This window comes from Perna viridis, chromosome 9 (genome assembly GCF_037379345.1).
Source record: "Perna viridis isolate PV_CMFRI_1.1 ecotype Kerala chromosome 9, ASM3737934v1, whole genome shotgun sequence".
Taxonomy (NCBI): Eukaryota; Metazoa; Mollusca; class Bivalvia; order Mytilida; family Mytilidae; genus Perna; species Perna viridis.
Genome location: NC_142453.1, coordinates 21,900,010 through 21,912,861, shown reverse-complemented (window position 1 = coordinate 21,912,861; position 12,852 = coordinate 21,900,010). Strand labels below are relative to the sequence as shown.

The following is a 12,852-nucleotide window of genomic DNA, read 5'->3' as shown; positions in this document are numbered from 1 at the left end:
GTGTCAATAAAGTCGTAGAAAATATTTTTATTCAAATTTTAACAGTATGTTATTTATGTGACGCCGAGTATAATTATTATCGATTTTATTAGTTTATGTTTTTCACAAGTTTATGTCTATCTTTTAGTGTACATTTTGAAAATTGAAATGTAAATTGATGGGTTTGTACTTCAGGCATCGTATGACATATTATTGTTTACGAATTAATTAAAGCTACACATGTATCTACAAAATAATTCGATAGATCACAAAGAAGGTGATGCAATTGATTGTGGAACTATTTTTTAATTCGAAATTGATTCTTTAGTTTTTAAAAATATTTGTTAAAAGGTCATGACGAACCTTCGTTGGCGGATTCTGAAAAGAGGGACCCGCTGGCTGTCCATTAGAAGAGGAGCAACTTTTTAAATTCCCTTTCATATTCTATATAAAGAGCTTTAGGGTTGCCCTCCTACCAACTCACCTATAATCGGATGCCTTTAAAGAGGAAAGTGACCTATCAATGAAAGTTTACGTGATATGTAAAATACACAGTTGCATGTACATTGCAGCTGTTTGATTATGACCGACGAATAGGAATTGTGATTAACAACGGTAGCCAATAAATCTTCTCATATCTGCTGTTTTATTGGCTATTACTCCCGCAGTTACTGTTCTCTCATGTAGAAAGCAGATAAAGTTATTTGCATTCGACATTTGTACATTGTATATGTATATTGATTGGCCATTTTCGATGTGAATAGGATTTCATTAACGATGATGCGAGACGAGATCGAGCCACTTAATTGACCTTTTCGTAATACATTGCAATGAATTCATGTTAATTTATTACCGAAAAATATAACTTTTTTTAGGTTAATCACCTTGTAAATAAACAGTCTTGAGTAAACAAATTGATGTAAAAAATAATATTTTCTCATTTGAAAAAAGGAAGCTTCTTTGGTTTGTAGACCTAAATAATGCAATTATTATTACGTGATGTAAAGGTACGCAGATTTACATTTACTAAATACTTACTACGTAGCCCTCTTAGACCGACATGATCACCATCTTGGAGTATGGTGGATGCCTTAATTACAAGCGGCTGATGCAGTTGGTGAATTTGTTGATTGTTTGATTTTTTTTTTTAAACTTTGTGGACATTTCAATTCACTTGTGTTCTGTTCAACTTGTTTTCGTCTGTTATTATGTTATAAATTATTTACCGAATATTGTAACTCGCTGAGAGTTTTACGAAACTCAAAATACCTCCGAGACTTCTTTCATTGTATTTCACATGGTAGTACCCCTCGATACTGGATTTGGCTTCCTATTTTGATGTTTTGGTAGTGAGTACTTCTTGTGTACAAGTGTGATTTCCTTCTTAATTCGATTCTAATGCTACAGATGACAGGTTACTGCTTCTAGTACGAGTATAGCATACCGAAATTTGGAATATCAATACGTCTCGGTGTAGCCTCTGGTACGTGCGAAAGGTCGTCGTGAGTTCGATCACAGACCGCGTCGCACTAAAAACTTTTAAATCAGTGGCCTCGCGAAACTGATGTGTTTACACTATGACTAGATGGTAGCGTTTGTCAGTTGAGCTTTTGTATGATTTATAACATATTTGTCAAAAGATAATTGTGAACCATAAGTGGAAAGTGACATATCACTGAAATTTTGTTACTGGCTAAGGTCACTATGTTTTTTCCGTGAAATGACATGTACGTTGCAGCTGTTAGACACATTACTGAAATACCATTTAAACGATTGCTTCTCTGGACCAATCAATCTTCATTATGTTTTCCCAGGTAGAAAGCAGACAGAAATTTAATCACTTGAAGATTATGTTCGTCACTTGGACAGTTATACTATTAATCGACCCATTTTCGATGTGTACGATATGAAGATAAATTTTACATTTCATTTATGCGTGACGAGATACATGTAATTTACGGCTCTGACCTTTCCGCACTATTAACCGCTTTCATTTATGTACATGTATGTACGTTTAATTACCGGGAGACCTAAATCTTACCTCATTGTTAAGGTGGAAAAAGGTTGTCGATCTTCAATCGATTATTCTCCACATCAACAAGAAATCAAGTTACATAAAAGTAGGCTATTGAGTATTGAACAGTGTACTAGTTTATTTTGTCAAAATCCATTTAAACTTAAATGTGACATTTATGAAGGTATAAACACGCAGAATCACAGTGGAGGTTGTAACGACGGGAATCATGCATGTCCGAAAGACTCCATTGAATGGAAATTAAATTTTCATAGATGAATGGATACCAGTAATTGGTGAAAAAAAAAGAAGAAAAAACAATTTACAAAGGCACTTATTTCTGCTTTCAATTTCGTTTTCTGTGTATTTTGCTTCAGGTATTTTTTCCTACCAGTTGTTTGCGCTGCTCTTCAACCTTGGTTCTCATTTATTTTGTCAATTGACCTTCTGAATTCTTTTGCGAAATAAAGACCCTTTGACTCTGTGGAAACAAAATCAATTGCTAAAAGCAGAGAGTAACAGAAACATTCCGGGTTGTAAGGCAATACCAAAAAATACCCAAACCAAAGTGAGATCTTGCAGAGACTGGGCGTACCGATATGGAAAATGTCCTTGTTTTTTTTTTTTGTGTATATTTAAAAGTTATGAGGAATTTAAGCCAGGTAGCGAAGTAATCACATTTTGTGGTAGAAATAAATATTAAACAAATAAATCGACGGGTTAGCGCACATGGCGAAAAAAATATAGATTTAGAAAAACTGAAGCGCTTTAAAAGTGTTTATATATTTCAAACCATTTTTTAGCAATATGTCAATTTGAAGACATTATCATTAACAAAAGTGTTGTCATAAATAGATAGATTGATGTTGGAACATTTATCATTTATTGTTCTCGTCGATGCTTTGTATCTTTTCAACATAAATCTATTAAGTCTAATTTATTATGTCTGATTTAAGTATCGAATCATCTGCATAAAAAAGGGAAATTTTTTGTTCTCATTTTATAAATCAGATCAATGCAATCCATTTTTCGAATGCTACTCAAATACCGAAAAATCATAGAACAAGCACAAAAAAATAAACAAAAACAAAAACAAAAAAAAGACAAAAAACAAAACAAAACAAACATACAAACAAAATACGATGGAACTATTAACATGTCTAGAAAGACTTAGCACTGTATAGAGGAATAGTAATTAAAATATACCAAATTACAAATGCTGAAAGGGGACACCAAAGAGAAGAAATCCATGAACAAATTACGTTCGAGAAGACAAAACGACAGTATACCTTTCCTGATTTATAGTTTATCATTATGCGTCTTTATGATAAGCCGATTGCATAACCTAGATCTACACCGGATTCAAGGTGAACTATAAAGTAAATGTACGAATTGCACATTTATCACTTGATTTATAATACTTGAATTTTTGTATTCATGAAATAATAAGAGAATACGCTCGGCAGTTGAATTTTTTAAATGATATACTGAATACCGTATATCGGGAGCTGTTCGCGTATGCTTTTCCCACTGTTTGAGAGGGAACATAAGTTAAAATGCTCGGTGCGTTACATTTGCTCGTTTTAAGGAAGATTACAGGAAACGTACCCTGTATAAATGATCTATCTATTTTTGAAATTTAGAAGTGCTTCATGTTGACGATCAACGAACTTTGTCATTTACATTCAATTACTAAGTACAAAAATATATACACTCAAAGAACCTTAATCACGCATAACGACTATAGACTAAGGAAATAGATCCACATAGCGAAGAACATAAGATAAACAAATCAACACGCCAACAGAATTAAATGTGATAGAAAAATACCAAACAAATAATAATGCGAATTTCGATGTGCTTTACACGTGTTTCAAGGAATAAAGTCTCTTCAACAGTATTAAAATCAAATATAAAGGAAAATCTAAATACAAAAATAAATTGTATACAAGAAGTTCTGAAATCCAAAGATATCGAAATAGAAAGCAAATAAATAAGCAACCAGGGCACCAATACAAACTGGGAGCATGGACAAGGTGAACCAATAGGATAAGCAATCACTGCTTTTCTAAGTAAGAAGAAAGAACACAGAAGACATTAGTATGTCGGCACAATATATTCACCAACTTAAGACACATTAAGGCAAGGAACAAGTCCCACGTATAGCATAAAGCAACTACATATTACACAAGAAAAAAGAGCAACACGATTGACTTTATAGAACGAGAGTGAATCAATGTGCAATTGAAGGGTTACCAATTCCTTCTTTTTGAAAGATCTCTGCTGTGATTGTTAAAGGTTCTGTCCGACAAAAGTCGATGGTAATTGTGATCGTTTGGGAACATAACATGATGAACTAAACAGTTTTTATGGCGCAGATGGATACACCATAATTTAACGATCCACGATCATGATGACGACAATAAGACTTCTGTAGTGTTGACTACTATCTTGTAGCAACACAACCCAGTTCAAGAAACACGGTGCAAAAAAAGTCCGCGCAGTTAAGTAGGAGCTGTCATGTGAAAACCCGTTGCACAGGTGCCGGAAGGATGTTGCCACAGATAAAAGGAAACTTGACAACGAGAAGTCAACGCATTTGAAGTATAGTTTGGTCTTGAGTTTTCCTTTTTCATCGGTCTCTAAATATAAGCCAAGATATGAGGCTGACTTCATAGTGGCTGTTGTGTCCTTTATTGCTCGTTCTTTTGGGTTGATGTGATGTATAAAATCCCCGAAACTAGGATTGTTTAAAGAAGTACTTCTTCTATGTACCGGAAACTGAGATCAAAACATCTGGGGATTTTAATGAAAGCTTCTCTTGTCAATTTTTAAGTGTCGCCATAATTAGAGATAGATTTCTGCGTGGTTATGTTGTCTTTAATTTCAAGCTTATATTGGTACAAAGTGATGACAGCTGATCACCAAAGCGTGGAGAACTTGGTGATTTAAAATCATTGTCGTTGTAGCGTAAGTTGAAATCAAAAGAAAGTGAGAAAAGCATCATCATTTCCCGCCAATTTCAATGTGACTGTAACTTTGTAATAAAGTCAGAAACTGTCATTGTAATGAATATATTCAAATAAATACATAAATAAAAAAAAACAACTTATAATGAAGTCATCAGTCATTATCCTATCCGTTGTAAACAGAAAGTCAAATATTGTGTTTAAAATTCAAATGTTTCCTACGACAAGGAGTGGATTTCATCACTAAGTGACAAATATATCTTCATAGTACAAGGCCTTAGTTCAGTTTCCTTATTTCCTAAGAAATCGATGGTAAAGAAAAACTACTGACCAACTGAAAACTACTGGATTATGTTTGTACAAAATTGAAGTCATCAAAAGGGGCGGATACAGGATCTCAGGTTAGAGGGGGGGGAGGGCGTAAATAGAAATAAAGAAAATTTGATGGGTAAAATTTGTGAAAAATCAAAATTTTATGCAACAAATAATTTTTTGTCCCTTTTAGGGGGGCATACGTCCTGCACGCCTGTCCTTGGATCCGTGCCTGATCACTACGGAAGTTTATGGTCGTCATCATGAACTCGTGGATCGTAACAGTGTGTCCATCTTCACCATGAAAACTGATTTGTTCAACTGGTCATAGTTTTCCTTTCCTCTCTCGTCAACCCCGGACTGGACTTTTAATGAGCAACTCGGCGAATGTTTCTAGAAAAGTAGAAGATGCTTAACCTACCAGTGCACCTGGGCAATGCTCCCAGTTTATAGTGGAGTCGGAGTTTCTCATTTACTTTTGTTACTTTGAATGTATTATTTTAGTTACGTTATGTTCTTTGTCTGCTCTCCATGTCTGGTCCCAGGATTACTCAACATCACACATTCAAGACAATGAGAATCTTAATCCATGATTTCGATAGTGTCCGAATGGGAAAACAAAGTCCTCAAAATTAGATCGTGCAGCTGAGATTTGACGTTTAGTTCAAAGCATGCATACTGTGAGAGACAGCCACAACTTCACCATTCAGAACCAATATTTGTATAAACTCGCAATTACATGCAATGTATAGAGATCGATATGAACAAAACAAAGCTATTTCCGTTGGACTTATAACAAAACGTCCTTGCTTCCGTTAAAAGCAGGCGCACATGGTATGCTACAACCCGACACTTCGCCGAAACCAATGACTCCTAAATATAATTGATAACACATATAAAGGCAGGGAGCGGGTTAGTCTGGTGTAATTCCAACAATGTGTTGATAAGAAAAGGTGGATGAACATGGACAGATTGAGGTAAGAATATGTCAGGGCTTTAGAACCGAGTAAGCAACGAAGGTGCTTTGATGAGATGGAATAGCAAACCAACAGAAATGGAAGAGTTATGAAATGCGTATTGAATACAATCAATAAGATGATCTTAACCAACAAATGCTTAAGAGGCTCTGTGGGAAAAGTGACACAATGACACAGTTTTACCCAAATGCTTTGTTTCGTTGTTAAAAGCTACTACATGTTTAAAAGTGCATATTATATTTGGTGGAGTAGACATTTTGATGTGACAGAATGCGTTATTTATGCCAGAGAACAAGAACAAGAACGAAGTGATATGAATTATTGCTTGATATTGCCTGACTGATATATGTCCTCTTTGAGGTAATACATGGAAAAGGGGAAAAACTTATGTTCAATGGGGAAGTACAGTTGTGCGGCTAATAACGGTCTTCTTTTTATGATTAGTGATATACGAAAAGGGTAGACATTTTAGATTCGTATATGTGATAGGGGTTGACATTTCTAAATAATGTATTTACATTTAGTTATTGATTTGACATCAATGAATTAAATCATCCTTAAAACTATCAAAGTAAATAAAGATTAATTTGGAAGAGATCTACTTAACCCGTACACTGTGATATGTAGATACAGATTAATTATATGTGAATTGGTAACATAAAGGCATTACATATATAAATAAATGGGTGTCAATTTTTCATTGTCAAAATATATGAATTAGATGGGTAAAAATCTTTGGAGTCACACACCCGTACCCTTTTATATTTTATAAAAACAAAATATACAAGTTTTATATATTGTAAATTTCGATATATTGTACACGTGTTTCAAAGACTAACCTCTCATCTGCACCATATTAAAATCAAATATGTAGGGAAATCATTATCAATATTTTCAAATTTGGAATACTGCAAGATTTCATAAATACGGTAGATAAAATATGGTATAATTCGGAATCGTTCCTTCTCCTCGTAGGATAATAACACGCACGGATTTGATAATGGACAACGGAAGGGAAGCACTAACGAAGTAGACCTAAAACACACAAAGACGTGCTGTAGAAGGAGAAATGAAGTCAATGAATAACACCTGCGGAACAGTTGGGAAGATGATTCAAGATAGACAGAAGTGGAGATCTTTGTTACTACACGAAATGCCAATGGCATTTCGGGCAGTAAGACAGTAAGAAATGCGATAATTCCATAATGATAATTTCAAATTAAATGTTATTTCCCATTTAACACTTTTTGCTTTTGTTTTTCTTATTTATATTTGTTTATATTTTGTTTTACTTATAGGGAACCGGAACTTTTTTTAACATGCAGGGTACATTGAGTCTTTACATATAACAAGAAGAATCTGAAGTTTATTTTCCTATATTGTACTTCGTTATTTAATTAGAAGGGATAATTGCTCTAAATATATGGTTACAGAGGCAACCATTTTTGCCAAAAAATAATCTTCCTGACAACAAAATAACCAGTAGCAGCACTTTTTACTAGTGCATTGTAAATGTCGCACTTTATTTGATGTAGTATTAGGTAAACAACCCTAAAACTGTGGAGTTAAGTCAAATAAAAAATGATGAAAGTGATTGTGAAAATTTATTTTACATGTAGATGAAGTTTACATTTCTTTTAAATGGAATATACATAAGATAATAGTGGAACAAAAAGGGCACACAATTATTATATTTGATTCCAGTCTTGCTGATGTATAATAATTGTCTACACATATCTCAATTATGCAAAATATATCAATGTTCCTATTCATAGACCATTAATGGAAATGGGAACAAAATTGAAGAAGATATTAAAAAAAAATTAAAGACTTTTTACGAATTAAAGAAGTTAATATTCTGGAATTTGAAATTTTAATGCAAAGCAAGCAAAGAGAAAATTAATTTTTTCATCATTTATCATTTGTTTTTCTCATTTTTGCTTTTGTTTTAAACAAGCTATAAAAGTGTAATATTATTTAAACCTACTTTTTGCCTGGTGACCTGCTGTGCTGTTTCAAATGATTGAATTTTTGAAAACCATTTTCAATTCTCAGTTTTTGTACGCTATTGTTGTTTTTTTTTTAAAAAAAAGTTTTGATATTTAATATAATTGTTTTGGATTATATTTTCTACTTTACGCAAATGTTGTGGATTAGTGCCACAGATATATCATGCAGGAAAAATGTAAGCCTTCTGTGATAATGTTTATTAATTCATTAAGACTAATTAATGAGGCTTTGAAATTAAAGAAACACATTTTTATTCATGTCTACATATATACAATTTAATTACAGTAAAACTCTTTTGGGGTTCCTGTTCCCTTCAAAGTTGTTGAAATCAAATTGTTTTGTTTTTTTTTGTACTGTGATATGGTTATGTTAATCATCGATTTTTTATTGCTTGTTGCTGGTGTCCTTTAATAACATTCCAAAACATAACATTTTCCATCATATTTTTCAAGTACGTCTGTCTCTATACCTACCTCAAGTATTTGCACATCAACAAGAGGCTCCCAGGGGCCTGAATCTCTCACCTGCTTAAATTTTTGCCTTTAAAACAATAACTTTAAAAAGGAGTTGTCTGACAATTTGGGTAAGACTCATTTCATCAATTGGAAGTTTCTTTTTCTCTATCAGTTATCACTTTCAAGATACTGGCTGAAAACTGCTAAAACATCATTTTTTTTTACTTTCAGGAACAATACTTCTAACAAGGACTCGTCCGACCACTTTGATCTGCGCTCACCTTTGTTGGCCTTATCTTAAGGATAATTTCAGCAATTGAAAACTTCGATAATATTTTTCAAGATATTGGCCGAAAACTATTAAAAACACCATTTTTCTCCTTCAAGGGCAAGAACTCTACCAAGGTATCACTTCTAATGTCTCCATTACTTTAAATGTTTAAAAGTAATTTTCAAAGTTTCAGTGTGAAATAACATTTTAAAGTTGCATACCATTGCAAAGCTTGAAAAAATAAGGCTTTCAAAATCATAATGCTAATGGTACGGTGATTGCAAAATTTACTTGAATAATACTAACAATCCATATTATACCTTTTCTGCTAACCGATATCATGGAAGCAGTTTACTCACAAATGTAAACACTTTTGTAGTAAATTACTTGTGTTTGAATTCATATGTTTCCTCTGGAGTGTTAAAGGTTTCACCTTCCTCATATCAAGGCCACATCATGTTAATTTGTAGATTCTCATCCCCGCCCCCAACTACTTTTTTATTTTTGATTTTTTAACAGTGGTTCAAATTTCCAGATTTCTTTTGTGTCCATATTCATCACAACTCTAATTATACACAGTACTATAGAATTTCAGTCAAAAAATGTTTGTTTATTTGTTTGTTGGGGTTTAACGTCCGAGCAGCAATATTTCAGCTATATTCAGGCGGTGAACATGAAATTGATGATAAAATGAACATGAAATGATGATGAAATGAAAAAGGGATGGGACACAAGGACAATGGGGACGACAAAATTTGATTGCCACTGGAAATGGGGAGAGGTGGGTAGGGTCGGGCAATTTAGCCTCCTGTGGCGGAGTCCTATGGTTTATACTCCAGGAGAATACCACAGTAGGGTTCTTTAACGTGCGAGGAACGTGGCATCTGTCCCAACACGGTGCACCACTATGGTTTGCGGTCAGGTTTTCCGTATTATAGCCTGACAACACCAGCATGTAACACGCCAGGGGTACCCCATTCCACCACCTGGGGCACACATCCCAGTTCCTCTGTGGGCAGAGTGCCCTAACTCCCGGCTAGGGTTTTGAGCACTATTTAGTCGCCTTTTACGACAAGCTTAGCGCTGCTGCAGGCCTATTCTTTTAACACCCGGACCTGCACGGGGCTGTAGTAAATTACAAATTTGATTTTAAAGTACACATTCGCAGCTTAATTTTGATCAGAATACACACAAATAATGCACCCACAATGCAAAGATCTAGGTTCAGTGTGGTTTTTTTTACTTAATTAGGGGGAAGGGGTGGCCATTTGACCCAAAAGTGGTTAGTGAGATCTTGACCCATTGCAGACTTTTGTAGGCCTTATAATAAAGATCATTTCGGTAATTGATAGAATTCGATTAAACCTAACGGTTTTTGAGATATATGAGAAAAACTTCTGTCTGAACCACATGTTCAATATTTAGTAACATGTTTGTTCTGATTGGACTAGCAGTATCAGATAAGATTTAAAAAAAAAACATTAAAAATAGTGAAAACAACTCGAAGAAGGGTACTTACTCCAACATGGCTTAACAGAGTAAAACGAAATACCATATGTCAGAACTAAACCTAACGGTTTTGGAGATACTGTAAACGTACTTATTTTCGCGTGGTATTTATTTTAGCGGATTTCGCGGTTGACCATTTTCCGCGAAAATAAATACCCGCGAACCTAAATACCCATATCACAAAATTTAGAAGAAACTTTATTAGCCTAGACAACACATACCCGTCGATCAAAGACAAATTGCTATGTAAACAATTTTACAACCAGAACGACCCAAGCTGACCTTTAAATTGTTGTGAAAACAATATCAGGTGAGAGCAGTCCACGCTACCTGTATTTGTAAGATTGACACTTTTATTGTGAATGTGTTCATTGATCCGAATAATCCATAGTCACCATAATGACCTGTGTACGCTTTGATCTTTATTTATTATGAAAGGGACAGTTAAACAATCGATCCGTCACATTTTATATTTAATAACATATTTACAGGTATTCAAAATAAAATTAAATCAATTATATACTGTCATTATTTGGTATAAAGTTACACATTCTTGCACACGTCAGCTATACCTGCTTTAGCCCACCCCCTTTTCAGTGTCTCAATCTTAACGTTCTGAAATGCGTGTACGATCCATCCTGCTTGCAGTGGTTTGAGAGTAGACAAAAGAAGGTCCACATTAATATCACCGACTTTCTTTCCCGACTTGATTCCAGCCATGATCTGTTTCGATTTTTGATTTTCGAAATCAACTGGAATTTTTCGTGCTGCCTTGGTACCTTTCCTTTGTACATATCCGAGACGACGAACAAAGGATTGAGCCCACGAATTGGAAAGTTCTATATGGTCACCAAATTCAGATAACAGTTGCCGATCATTAGCAAGTAAGATCCCGCGGGCCGCAGCCAACACTATTCGTACATCGAACTAAACTGTTTCACTGCTTTAGATACTCCGTGCTCACATGCATACTTAGCCATTTTCAACTTTTGGTCGGTGTCATAATGGTTATAGTCTCCCCGTTTACGTTTTTTACTTGACGATGACATTATTTCTTTTTCAACACTTTCATTCGCCGAAACAATTCTTTCCGCCTTTTCTGGTGTTTCAGCCTTTCTTGGATCGGGCAAATAGGGCTGCTGTGGAGGCAGATCCTTTTGCTGTGTCAACCAACGTTTCAACATTTCAATTTTCAAATAAACAGTGCCAAAAAATCTTATCAAATACCGAAGTTTAAAACAGAACTCACGCATTAAAATCTACCCAGGGGGAAAGATCGATATTTTTTTTATCTACATTACACATTCTTTTTCGTAGGCTCAATCCTTTGACAATCATTGATTTTTAATCATGGAATAAACTTTGTCTTTTACACGATGTTAAAAAGAGACAGAGTTATATTCCGCGAAAATAGTAAAACGCGAAATTAAATACCCGCGAACTTGTTTGAAATTGTAAAATCGCGAATACAAGTACCCGCGAAAATAAGTACGTTTACAGTATATGAGAAAAACTTCTGTCCGACTCCTATGTTCTATTTTAAGTAATGGCGGCCATGTTTATCAACGGATAAGAAATCCCCATATCAGATGTATGCAGAACAACCTAAGGAACATTCATATCAAGTTTGGTTCTGATTGGTCTTGAAGTTTCAGAGAGGAGTTTTGAAATATAAAATTGTTAATGGCGACGACAGATGCCAAATGATGGTAATAGTTTACATGTCATATGGCCAGGTGAGCTAAAAATCGATATAAACTGTACAGGCCAACTGAATTTTTAAAATGTGATTGACGCTACACTCCGCTGATCATGATAATGTTGAATTACAATTCTGCCTTAAAACCAGGCAGAGGCTTTCATAAGCGATTCATTTATTTCGTAACCAAATATTTTTTCATTGCAAATCCTTCTGTAGGCCCCATAGAAACTGTATTAGAACATAGAAGTGCAAATTAAAGTAGTCCACTGGAGATATTAAAACTTAAAATTTTGTTATGTTCTACTACAGAAAAAGTACGGGAAAATTTCCTGAAAGATTTCTTACACTTTAACCAGTCAAAAACATTTCACGATAAGAAGCAGATCGAAGGGCAAGAACATAGGAAGAGTTGTTTTGGGACCTAACACATGTATTTGCATTGTTTATCTTAAATTATGACGAATCACCCCATGCCTGGTTTTTAGGACAGGACACAGGTAGACCCTCACGTTGATGGAATTGGCTTTCTATTTTCAGTTTTGGTTTTGAGTACTTCTTGTACACAATTTATTATTGGATGTAGGTCTTCAATTTCATTTGCTTCTAGTTCTGAGATATTACTCATTGAAACACGTTTACAGCATATCAAAATTA

General features: G+C 34.4%; 1 long non-coding RNA gene across 1 annotated transcript; it reads left to right on the top strand.

The window, feature by feature from the left end:
- The first annotated feature begins 6,213 nt into the window (after nucleotides 1–6,213).
- On the top strand, nucleotides 6,214–9,334 carry LOC148607328 (uncharacterized). Its single transcript, XR_015915404.1, has 3 exons — nucleotides 6,214–6,251; nucleotides 7,227–7,433; nucleotides 8,948–9,334. It is a non-coding gene; the product is annotated as an uncharacterized LOC148607328 (long non-coding RNA).
- The last annotated feature ends 3,518 nt before the right edge of the window (nucleotides 9,335–12,852 follow it).